Source organism: Cyprinus carpio, chromosome B15 (assembly GCF_018340385.1).
Source record: "Cyprinus carpio isolate SPL01 chromosome B15, ASM1834038v1, whole genome shotgun sequence".
Classification (NCBI taxonomy): Eukaryota; Metazoa; Chordata; class Actinopteri; order Cypriniformes; family Cyprinidae; genus Cyprinus; species Cyprinus carpio.
The window spans coordinates 21,711,180-21,723,565 of NC_056611.1; the positions used below are offsets into that span (position 1 = coordinate 21,711,180).

The 12,386-nt window shown below is 35.2% G+C and overlaps 1 pseudogene; it reads right to left on the bottom strand.

Annotated features, from left to right (window-relative positions):
• LOC109076556 overlaps positions 1 to 12,386 on the bottom strand; it is a 247,798-nt pseudogene that overhangs the window by 25,407 nt on the left and 210,005 nt on the right.

Genomic DNA, 12,386 nt, shown 5'->3' on the forward strand with positions numbered 1-12,386 from the left:
ATGAAGATGCTGTATTTTTGGCCACAAAAATCTGGGTTTTACCAGAAAGAGGAAACCAAACTGTGAAACCTGAACAGATTTTGCACCATTCAAGGCTTGTGTCAAATAGTTTGATATGTCTGAGGTGTTTTGACATTCTCAAGCCCTTTCTTAAGGAAATCTCACTTTAACAGACAGCTACTTGTGTGATCTTTGGATATGTGCATGTGTAGGTGTGAGTACGTGTGTCTCTATAGCTGAATGTGTTAAACCAGAAAAAAAAGGAGGCCAGAGGAAAGGTCACCTCCACAAGACACACATACACTCCAACACTGTCACTACATCTGAAAAGGTCAAGCGTGTTTCCTGTAGTGCACATACACTCACTTTTTCCCCAGGCAGCATGGGCCACAACACTCCTTTAATACTTTGATATGGCAGAAGTTTTGATACACAATCAGTAGCATTAAATGCACTCAATTTACACATCATGCAGCATATACAATTCCCATCTTTCCCCATGCATTCTTAAAAATAAAGGTGCTTCAAAAGGTTCTCCACAACGATGACATAGAAGAACCATTTTTGTTCCACAAAGAACCATTCGGTCAAAGGTTTTTTAAAGAACCATCTCTTTCTTACCTTTTTCTAATCTGAAGAAGCTTCTTTTGCCACAAAGAACTTTTTGTGAAACACAAAGGTTCTTCAGATGTAAACGTTCTTTATGGAACCATTTAGACAAAAAGGTTCTTCTATGGCATCGTGAAGCACCTTTATTTTTAAGAGTGTGTGGTTCTCTCATTTTTATAAGATACAGCCATTACAAGAGGCAGAACACAATTTCGAGCCCACCGCAGTCTATAGAGATTGGTGGACACACACACGTATCCTGTCTGCTGCGAGCCAAATCATGATTGATGAAGTCGGCATTAGGGTAACATTATGTGGGACAGTGGCCAGACCTGTCCTCTGTGACATCATTCAGGTCAGCGGTAGATTACATTAGTATCGAGCAGTGCACTACATTACGACCTTCACAGTGGAAAAGCAGCGCGCAGAGGCCTGCAGAGGACCAGGATGCTGTTTCATTCGAACGAATCAGTGTGATCTCAGGGGAACAGACAGAAGGAAACGGATTACAGGATAAATACTAGATTAAGAATTTAAGATTCTGCAGATTCTGTTCAGACATTACATCAGTTGATGTAATATAGTTAGCAAAGCAATATGACATTAGTAGGTCTACACTGGACTACAGGTCTCCCACATTTTCTGAATCAATGCATTGTTTTTTAATAATTTTTTTGATATGCAGTTAATTTGCATGAGCATTTTGATAAGCAGATTTTTTGCATGAGCTAAGTCAGATTTGCTTACACACACACATTTTCTTGAAAGAAATTAAAACTTTTATTCAGCAAGGATGCATTAAATTGATCGAAAGTGACAGTACAGACATTTAGAATATTAAAACAAATTTTTATTTTAAATAGATGTTGTTTTTATTTTTAATCTTAATATAATTTACTTTTAAGCAAAAGTTTTAAATTATAATATTTCACAATATTATTGTATTTACCGTATTTTTGATTAAATAAATGCAGCCTTGGTGAGAATAAAAAAAATTTTCATTACTTTTTTTATATATATATTTCTTTCTCAAAAGTATCAACAGAATTATGACCCTGGACCGCAAAATCAGTCATAAGGGTCAGTGTTTTTTAAATTGAGATTGATGTGTGGTTTGTTAGGATAAGACAATATTTGGCTGAGATATATAACTATTTGAAAATCTGGAATCTGAGAGTGCAAATAATTCAAAATTAAGTTTTGCGGTCAATCAAATTTTTTACAGTAGGAAATTTACAAAATATCTTCATGGAACGTGATCTTTACTTTTTTTGGCATGAAAGAAAAATTGTTAATTTTGACCCATACAATGTACTGTTGGCTATTGCTTCAAATATACCTGTGTTACTTATGACTGGTTTCATGGTCCAGGGTCACATTTGTTAATGAAACTTGGAACTATTAAGAGGAATTGGAGCAAGAATCCCAATCTGAATCATTTTCTAATATTCCCAAAGCTAAACAGAAGAGAGAGATGGTCGGGAGAGGACAACTACCTTGGGTAAAGTCCACTATTGTATCTACAAACTTTGTGAATGACAGAATCCTGTATGTGCAGATTCTGTTCAGGCCATGTGATGAAGAGAGTTGTTGTGTTTAGGTAGCGAGTTCGACTTACCATCCTGTTGATCCTGACAAAGTCCTCAGGTTTCTTTGCCCAGGCTGGTAGTTCTACATCACAAACAGGGACACCGTCATCCCTGTCACCCAGACAGTAGCCATTACTGTTCACAAACATCTCCGGCAGGTAGTAGAACTCAGGGATCAACTCCTATGAAGTGACGAGAAAGAGGACAGGAGGGAAAAAACAAGCAAAAGAAGCTCAGATCAGATTTATTAACATTGTATAAGGATTAGGAAATATGCACATGCAAAAATACCAATGCTTTCAACATCGCATGTTTTGAAGTTCAATTAATCAAAATGTTGGCAATGTTTCAGGCGTCCATGGAAAATGACCCCAGGAGACCAGTGAAGGACCATCAGAGTACATTTAAAAACACTCAAAGAGTGTGGGAATGCGGCAAACGCACGAAGATGGGGGAGGGTGAAAATACAAAGGAAACATGAGAGATGACAGAAAACTTTATTAATGTTTGAAGTGAGCTGATGGATGGATCGGCTGTATTTGTTGAAGTACGTGAAGCAGGTCTGGTTTTGTGCCCAGAGGCAAAATTGGGATTTTGGTTGAGTAACCATGATTTGAAATGATAGAGGGAAGCATAATGCTTTATAGATTTTTTTTAAAAATGATTACACACATTAAATTGAGACAACACTCATATGTCTATATATGGATTGGACTGATAAAACTACCATTATTTTCTTTTTTAAAGGTGTCACAATATGATTATGGATTATTGTGGATGGTTTTAACCACTAGTTGTGCTTATAGAAGTTTAAATACACAAATACTATAAAAACTTTAATTGTTTTACTGATATGATGGCATTATTAATATATTGCTTAATTTTTACATGCTTCTCTGACCCTGATTATCTCTTATCCACTAAAGCTGCCATATTCCCAATTCTTCTCCATTCTCACTGCCATATCAGTGCAAATTACCCATAATTCCCTGTGAGAGACGCCTCTGTACATTGGGGCATGTGCACACGAGGAATGTGACCTCCTCCCCATTTAGTGTCAATCAAAAGCTCTTGCCTTTGAAGAACTTTTAAAACCATTTAGAATCATTTAAGACCTCATTCTGCCTGCACACTTCTGAACCTGACAGGTTGAATGTTTTCTCTCCAATGCTGCTGTTTTGGATTCAAGTTGCTGTTATACAACGTCTTTTTGAAATGCGCTGTTTAACAAAATCCCCTTGGTGTGTATAACAGAGTTCTTTTAAAGCGCCATAAAACAGAGGACTTTCACATGCAGGGTCACAAGAAACAGTATGCCTACAATAAAACAGCATGCTTTTGCTGTAGGGTCAGTATTTAAAAATACACCCTCTTTTATGAGCGTTATACCTCAATATTTCAATAATCCTTCAGAATGTCTCAGATTTCTATCACAGCAGACAGCTCTAAAATGCTAACCTCATGTCTACATTGTAGCCCACCAATAAACTGTCTGCACAAGAAGATTTAAAGCTGTATGTCATCGCTGAATATTCACTAACACAGTCCCAATTATTATCAATATTTATTATCATGTTAATCTATCAAGATCAATTTTACAGTAACATTAATATTGGAATATTTAACTGTTCTAAAATGTAATAATTCCAAATTAAATTTAAAATGAGATTTACAAAACAAGACAGAAGGGTCAGAAGGTAACCTATTTAAATGTGTATACTACCAGTCAAAAGTTTTTGAACAGTGAGTTTTTTTTAAATGTTTTTTAAAGAAGTCTCTTCTGCTCACCAAGCCTGCATTTATTTGATCCAAAATACAGCAAAAACAGTAAAATTCTGAAATATTTGTACGTTTTCTTTTTGAATATATTTTAAAATGTAATTTATTCCTGTGATTTCAAAGCTAAATTTTTAGCACCATTACTCCAGTCACATGATCCTTCAGAAAGCATTCTAATATTCTGATTTGCTGCTTAAAAAACATTTATTAATATTATTATTATTATTATTATTATGTTGAAAACAGCTGAGTAGAATGTTTTCAGGTTTCTCTGATGAATAGTAATTTCAGAAGAACAGCATTTATCTGAAATAGAAATCTTTTGTGACATTATAAATGTCTTTTGCTTCACTTTTAATCAAATCAAGTGATTTTTAATTAAAGTATTCTTTATAAAAAGAAGTTTTAATTTTTATAATGTCTTATCCAAAGACTCCAAACTTTTGAATGGTATTGTGTATAATGTTGCAAAATCTTTTTATTTCAGATAAATGATACTCTTTGGATATTTCTATTCATCAAAGAAACAAATGTACCGTTTTAAATATTGATAATAATAATTAATATCAAAATGTTTCTTGAGCAGCAAATCAGCATATTAGAATGATTTCTGAAGGATCATGTGACACAGTAAAAAAAAATTCAGACCTCTTCAACTCAAATTTTTTTATTGACTGATCACATCTACATTTTTAAATTGGCCATTTTTAATTAGTGTGAATTTAATTTTATAAATTCAGTCAGGCCAATTGAAAAATTTAGATGTAACCAGTCACTAGAAAATTAAGAGTTGGAGAGGTTTTTATTTTATACAGTGTGAAGACTGGAGTAATGACGCTGAAAATGTAGCTTTGATCACAGGAATAAATTATATGTTAAAATTTATTCAAATAGAAAAGTTATTTTAAAGAGTAAAAATATTTCACAGTATTACTGATTTTGCTGTATTTTGGATCAAATAAACACAGGCTTGGTGAGCAGAAGAGACTTCTTTAAAAAACATTAAAAACCTTACTGTTCAACTTTTGATTGGTACAGTACAACAAATAAAATCTATAGCAAAATATATCACATATGATATTTGTCAATAACATCATCTTATTTCAGATGGATGAGAAACATACAGTAGCAGAAGTAGCTCTGCAGTGCATCTAAAATAGAAAGTAGGCGTCTGTCACCTAAAGGTGCATCCCAGCAGAAAAATCCAGTGTTGACGGCGTTATTGATTACAAGCAATCTAGTTATGACATTTTGTGTGAATTTAAAATGTTAAGGAGATCCATTATCATCACACAACAACTCATTCACAACTGAAGTATCTTGACGGTATGATAGTGACTCCAAATTAAAGCCAAACACAACCTCGAGGATGACAATCAAAACTGGACAGAGCTCCATCTTTATTCTCACAGGAGGTTTGGTTTATAAAGTTTTCAGACAGTTAGTCAGTTGCGAACAGTTTGGGCTGCTAGCGTCGTGATCCACGTCCTCAGTCCGCTCCGCTCGTGAGCCAATAATTCCTCTACAGCCTCATAATGGGCTGACAAGTCAATCACACTCAGACTCTTCAGCTTTACACCGTTCGCCCTAATGACACCCTCCTGGAGAGCTGTCACCGGGCACGACTGCCTCATCCCACTCCTTCAGACAGAGCACCGCCAACAGATTATTGAGAAACTGGTGACGACTGGAGGGAAAGTTACTCTTTCGCTCTTAGCAGGAGGCCAGAGTGCTGAGCTGATCACTTGCTGGATGTTGAGACAATACTTAAAAGCATATTCCATATACCTTGAAAATGATAAAAGATCATCAAATTGGCATTAAAAAATAACTAACTAAAATACCTATTGACAGATTTGTACATATACATAGATTTACAACAGAAATAGATCAATGATACATCATAATGACCTTTATAAGATAAGGCCAGTGCTGAGGTAGTGGTCTGGAAAGACCAAATGGCCAGTGAACTTTGATTTGCTCTTTTAATGTTGTTATTTAGCTGTTTCCTGCTGTGTGGGATCATTACAGAGAGAATTGTGGGTAATGAGTAAGTTTAGGGTGGAATGACGCAGAATGAACTGAAGGACACTGCGACAGTACTAAAGGACAATAAGGTTATTAAAAATAAAATAAAATAAATGTACACCAGTCAGTTAATTAAGATATATATATATTTTTTATTTATTTTTATACTTCCATGTTCTTTAGTGTTTGTGTGTGTGTGTGTGTGTGTGTGTGTGTGTGTGTGTGTGAATACATAAATAAATTAAAAATATAAAAATCACTAAATATCTTAATATTTTTCTTATCTATTATCTTATATTTTTATATTTTTTAATAAATATCTTAATATTTTTCTTATCTATTATCCATTTTGTATAAAATAAAAAGTGAAACATTCAAATATATCAATATATAGTAATAATAATAATTATATTATAATCATAACAATAATTATATATATATATATATATGTGTGTGTGTGTGTGTGTGTGTGTGTGTGTGTGTGTGTGTGTGTGTGTGTGTGTGTGTGTGAAAGAGTTTAGTGATTTGGATAGTTAGATTGTTAAAACCTAATACTTTAAATTCATGCTGCTCATCCATAATAAAAATGACCTCATGCTCCACAAGAAAAGACAAAAAAATCCCTATTTTCTGTCCTAACAGATTGGTGACCATTAAATGTGTTTAACATGATCCACACAGACACTGCAGTGGTTACGAGAGGCCTGTATTTGCTAACATATCTAGCATTTTCCTGTACAGCCGCTCGCCTGCCTTGCATATCGCCTGCACCTCGTGTTGTTGGATGCTGTTCCCCAGCCTGGGGTAGTAAAAAGCCCTGCCTTTACATAAAAGACTACATTTTAAATAGCTTTTGTCATTAATGCTTTATTAATTGCCTGGGGCGAAGCTAACCCGTCACCGAGTGTGCTGGAAAAGTATGACACTTTTAGGTCAGCTTGAGTGCGCTTGCTGAGCCGCAGAGAGGGGCTGAAATGGAACGGAGGCAACAGGGAACAACCATTACGGTGATGAAGTGATACCTCTCTGAAATATGTGCATGCTGAACAATGTTTTACTTTAAATGTTAAGGAAAATCTTAATTTCACAAAAATAACCCACACATAAAAACAGAAAAAAGACAGTGTCGATGCAGCTCAGAAGCTACAGGAACTAAATGTTGTTGCAAATCAAAACAATGCATTCCTGTTTGTTTTTTGGGAACTGGATGATACCAATTTTAGTTAAATGATTGGACTAAAAAGAGGCAAACTGTTTATTCGATTCCTCACAGTTGCAGATAGCAATGTTGCACCTATATCCTCATAACAGTCAGGCATTAATGACTACTTTACAAGCCCATTTAGACATTACAATGTACAAAAAATAATATCTGATTACCTTCACATCTGCAGTATCACGCTGACAGTGCCTCCATGAGCGGGCAATGCCAGAGAAAGTGCGGTTTGGGTGATCAAACTTGTTGCCGTTGGCATTCAGGAAGAATGTAGTGAAAGGCTCCTGCAATTGAGTAGACACAAAACAACACTGTCACTTTTATTGACCCAAATAAGCTCAAAAACATCTTTCCAAATGTGTGAAAATAACCGTAGATGTATCACATGATTCTGACTGCTAATTAGGCACTTGTTTAGACAAATCTACACCGTTTTGTGAAGCGCTAATGCTATTTGGTGCCCAAAACATCAGTGGAATAAAAAACTAAATTAATCTACATTCATTTCTATGGTAATTGGATTCCATCTCTTGATGGAGTCCTTCTCCGCAGCTCTGGGAAACGTTCCGGTTGCACAAACATCTCAATGTAGGGACTCATCTGTCAGATTATGAAGAGTTTGTGGAAGGTTTTTTTGTCCTCTCATTTTCTGTAACAGTGCCCGAGGCAGAGTTAATTATATGGCCTGTTGGCTGAGGAGCTCAGCTCTGGCTCTAATTGGCAGATTCAGGGTCATCAGTCTGAGCTGGCAGTACGAGGAGTTGACATGGAGATGCTGGATCAGCCAGAGGAAAAGATGATGGTGTCTACAGTCTCAGTCAAGCCTGGTGTGAGAGCTGCCAAGGGGAACCTTCCAAATCATCACCACCAATGCCAATTACAAAGTTTTCATTATGTGTTTTAATTTTTTCTTGCAAGATGAATAGGCAGATTCCTCATTAAAAGAGGTCTTTTAAAATAATGAGCTTTAATGGCTTTTCAATCAAATCGCATACACAAATTGCTTTGTAAACAGACTACACTTGGCTTAGATTGCATTCATCATAAAATCTGACACAAAAACAAGTATGCAGATCTACTCCAAACACTCCACATGACTGATTTGAGCTCTGGCATGAAATCTTTATGCAGTGAAAAAATCGAATTATGTAACAAAACACAACAGTGTATTGTTTATCATTGTAGACTAGTAAAACATAGTCATATGATGTAACAAATGTGGAAAAAACGAAAGCATCAGGAGATACTCAAACCCAATCTCCTCTCAACCTTAAGAACAACTTCATTTTCTGTGCTGATCTGGGCTTTTTTGTGTGTCTACCAGTCCATTTGTCTCAGATCAGCGCTTGGAGACACAGCAAAAGAGAACACTATAACAAGACACAGATATACACATTTCCCACAGCTCTCCGCGCTCTCTCAGAGGCATAAAGCTGTCACACACAACACTCTAAAAAACAACACACAGAGATTTTTCGACTTCTTTTTCACATATGCCTGTTTACCAGACTGTGAAATCCACTCACCGGCTCTCTGTAGTGGAACATCAAGCTCGTGGATTGAGATGTAGGGGTTGATTCACATGTGCGGTGAAAGGACGCGCTAACGTGCGCTTTGACTGACGGTGATTTGATCCACTAACTGGGTTCGGGGTCATCGTAATGGGATGTTTTATGTATACACAGACTCTTGACAGCATCGTTTCCAATGTACAGCCACAATACATTTTGAAGAATATCAAATTTTAGGATAGATTTTGCCTGATATAATGTAAATATATAAGATTTAAAAGTGAAATATCATGAAAATCAGACTTTTTTAATCAGGTCCGCAGTGTTTGTACCAACCCAAAAGATGTGAAGAGACATTTAGATGTGTGCGCTCAGAAAACCGTATACAGTATCAGAAGTTTAAACTAATATGTTTTAAAATGCATGATTTCAGCACGATACACATGATAATCAAAACCAAACAAATGTTTTTAAGCAGAGTATCTGATGTACGAGCTTTTTTATTCTGGAAAATTTAAAGCAATAGCGAAGAATACCTTGTATTGGTCAAAATTATAGATTTTTCTTTTATGCCAAAAATCGTTAGGATATTAAAGATCATGTTCCATGAGTATATTTTGTAAATTTCCTACCATAAATATATCAAAGCTTAATTTTTGATTAGTAATATGCATGGCTAAGAACTTCATTTGGACAACTTTAAAGGTGATTTTCTCAATATTTAGATTTTTTTGCACCCTCAGATTCCAGATTTTCAAATAGTTGTATCTCGACCAAATATTGTCCTATCCTAACAAACCATACATCAATGGAAAGCTTATGTATTCTTAGCTTATGTACATCTCAATTTCAAAAAAATGGATTCTTATGAGGTTTTGTGGTCCATGGTCACATATTGAGACTTATATTACACCTGAGACTTACATTACATATTGTAAAAATGGGCATAATAGATCTCCTTTAATGTACTACAAATGTAATACAAATCTTCAAATCCAATAAAAAGGGTGTATATGCATTGTAATCATTAGGATATTCATAAACGGGTGACATAATTACACTTTCTCTCGTTGAAAATGGACTTGTATGATATGATTAAACATTCATAGAGGCTATAATATGAGCCAGAAGCAGCTCAGCTCAGTTAACTATCCAGTAAAACTAGGTACTTCCCAGATGTTGAAGATATCAAATTCCTTGCATCCATCCAATCAACGAGACTTACGATTCGGACAAGCCAGTGGAGGGTGGAGGCTGCGGTGGAATAGTGGGTTGTGTAGTGGCAGGGTGGAGTTTCCTCATCCCATGATTCATAGCGGTCGGCATAGAATACAGCACGCTTTGGGTTCAGCGCTCCTATTGGCTGAGGAAACACACAGATAGGAAAAAAAATCAGGAAGTTTGTCCTTCTTGACATGCATTTTGCATTTTTTGTTTTGTGCCTCTATTTAAGAAATACAAGCAATATAAAGTACACTCTCATTTTTCGAAATCTACTGATTAATTTGAATTGCACAAGAATGACAACAAACCATTCCACATAAATGGTTACGCTGACAGAAGCCATGTTGTTCTCATTCCGTGCGCTTTCTATACACGAACGATAACCATCCGTCACATAAAAAGGACTTATAGTGCACATTACATCTGTGGAGCTGAGAGCTTTGCATGCATCGGTGTGTGTGTGTGTGTGTGTATTTTCATGAATGTTTGATGGAGAAGGCTGAGCAGAACTCCTTGAGGAGAAACTAGTGGATTTTTCTTGAGGTTTGTCTGTCACGCAGTATTACTATCCCATGTAATCTTTGTTTGAGGTACTCTTAGCCTGGGCCTATTGGTGCACTGAATTTAGAAATGCAGGACATATAAACAAGTACACATAACAAAGTAAGCTTGAATGTTACAGCGTGGAGTCCCAGACTGAAAAGATCAAGATCAAGACTCAAAAGAATGATTTGTTTACAGATCGAAACATTATTATTTCTCTTATAAATGCTCAATTTTCAGAGAACAACAACTTATTTTTAAAGTGGAAGTGAATAAATAAGATACTTTCCAGTCACACTTTATTTTAAGGCCCATTTCTCGCTATTTACATACAAACCATTAAATACAACTTTGCCTCAGTGAGCTTTTTAATAGCTAGTAAGGTAATTGTTAAGTTTAGGTTTTTGCAAGGATTAGGGATGTAGAATATGGTGATGCAGAATATGTGCTTTATAAGTATTAATTAACAGCCAAATATGTTAATAATAGGCATGCTAATAAGCAACTAGTTAATAGTGAGAATTAGTCCTTATACTAAAGTGTATCCAAATGTAATTTTTTGAGAGAACAGATACTTAATAAAAGTACTAATATTTTTATACAGAAGATTGATTATTGTTCGCCTGTAAATTCCATCTGTACAGGAGTTATTTCCCTGCATGTCTGTGTTTCTATGTGTTTATGTGTGTGTAAGGCAATCTGAAAGGCCTCAGCTAAAGACAGCGAGTAATCTAGCCTGGCTTAACCCTGTCTGACCTGATTTATACCCTGTACGTCCACACACTGCTCTGCCTTGACCATTCTCTGCTGTTAAACCACTCTAGAAAATCCTGCACAATGTCTAGAGTAAACATTCATACTGGCATTCAGAGCCCTGGAATTCGCTCTCCCTCTCTTTCACACACATACGGATGTTGATAAACCTGTCATCATACAACATAAACAATTTGTAACAGTCTCTCTTCTCTAAATCCAGTAATGGCTGGAAGTCAAACTTAGACAGTATCCAACTTAGATGTATCCAACTACATCATAAGCACTTTCGGACTATAATTGTTTCTCTGGGTAACATCTGTAAAAGAACATCTGCATGGCTCCCCAATGATAAAAACAAATTTGCTACATCTGCTTACTGCATGTAAACACACAAAATATCAGCCCTATAGCAGTTAGCAGCAGTCCAAATATATATATAAATATATACAAAACATAAATTAAATAGTATATAATATACAATATATAAATGGTAAAATGGTAAAAAGTAAAATGGTTATATATTGTATATCATATATTATTTCATTTATGTTTTGTAAGTGTTTTGTTTTCGTTATTCTATCTATCTATCTATCTATCTATCTATCTATCTATCTATCTATCTATCTATCTATCTATCTATCTATCTATCTATCTATCTATCTATCTACAGTATCTACAGTATCTATCTATCTATCTATCTATCTATCTATCTATCTATCTATCTATCTATCTATCTATCTATCTATCTATTGTCACATTTATGTACCCCTACATGTACCCTTTTATGTATACCTACCCCTTAGAAAACCTGTTTGCATTGTTACACTTTCAGATAAACATAATTTACTATTTTTAATCAATTTTTTTCCCCTCGTGTTCCCACAATGTCAAAAATTTCAGGTTTTACTATCCTTTTGCGGACATTTGGTCCCCACAATGTAGCATAAACAACTACACACACACATTTTCTAACATTTAGTGCCCGTAGAAGAACTAAAAAAAACAAAAATTACAACATTTCGAAATTATAAGCATTATTATTATTGACCAAAATATTTAATTTTACTACAGGCCAAATTAATGTTGCAAATGAAGACTGTGACCAAGTAAAACATTTCTTTATATTAGCTC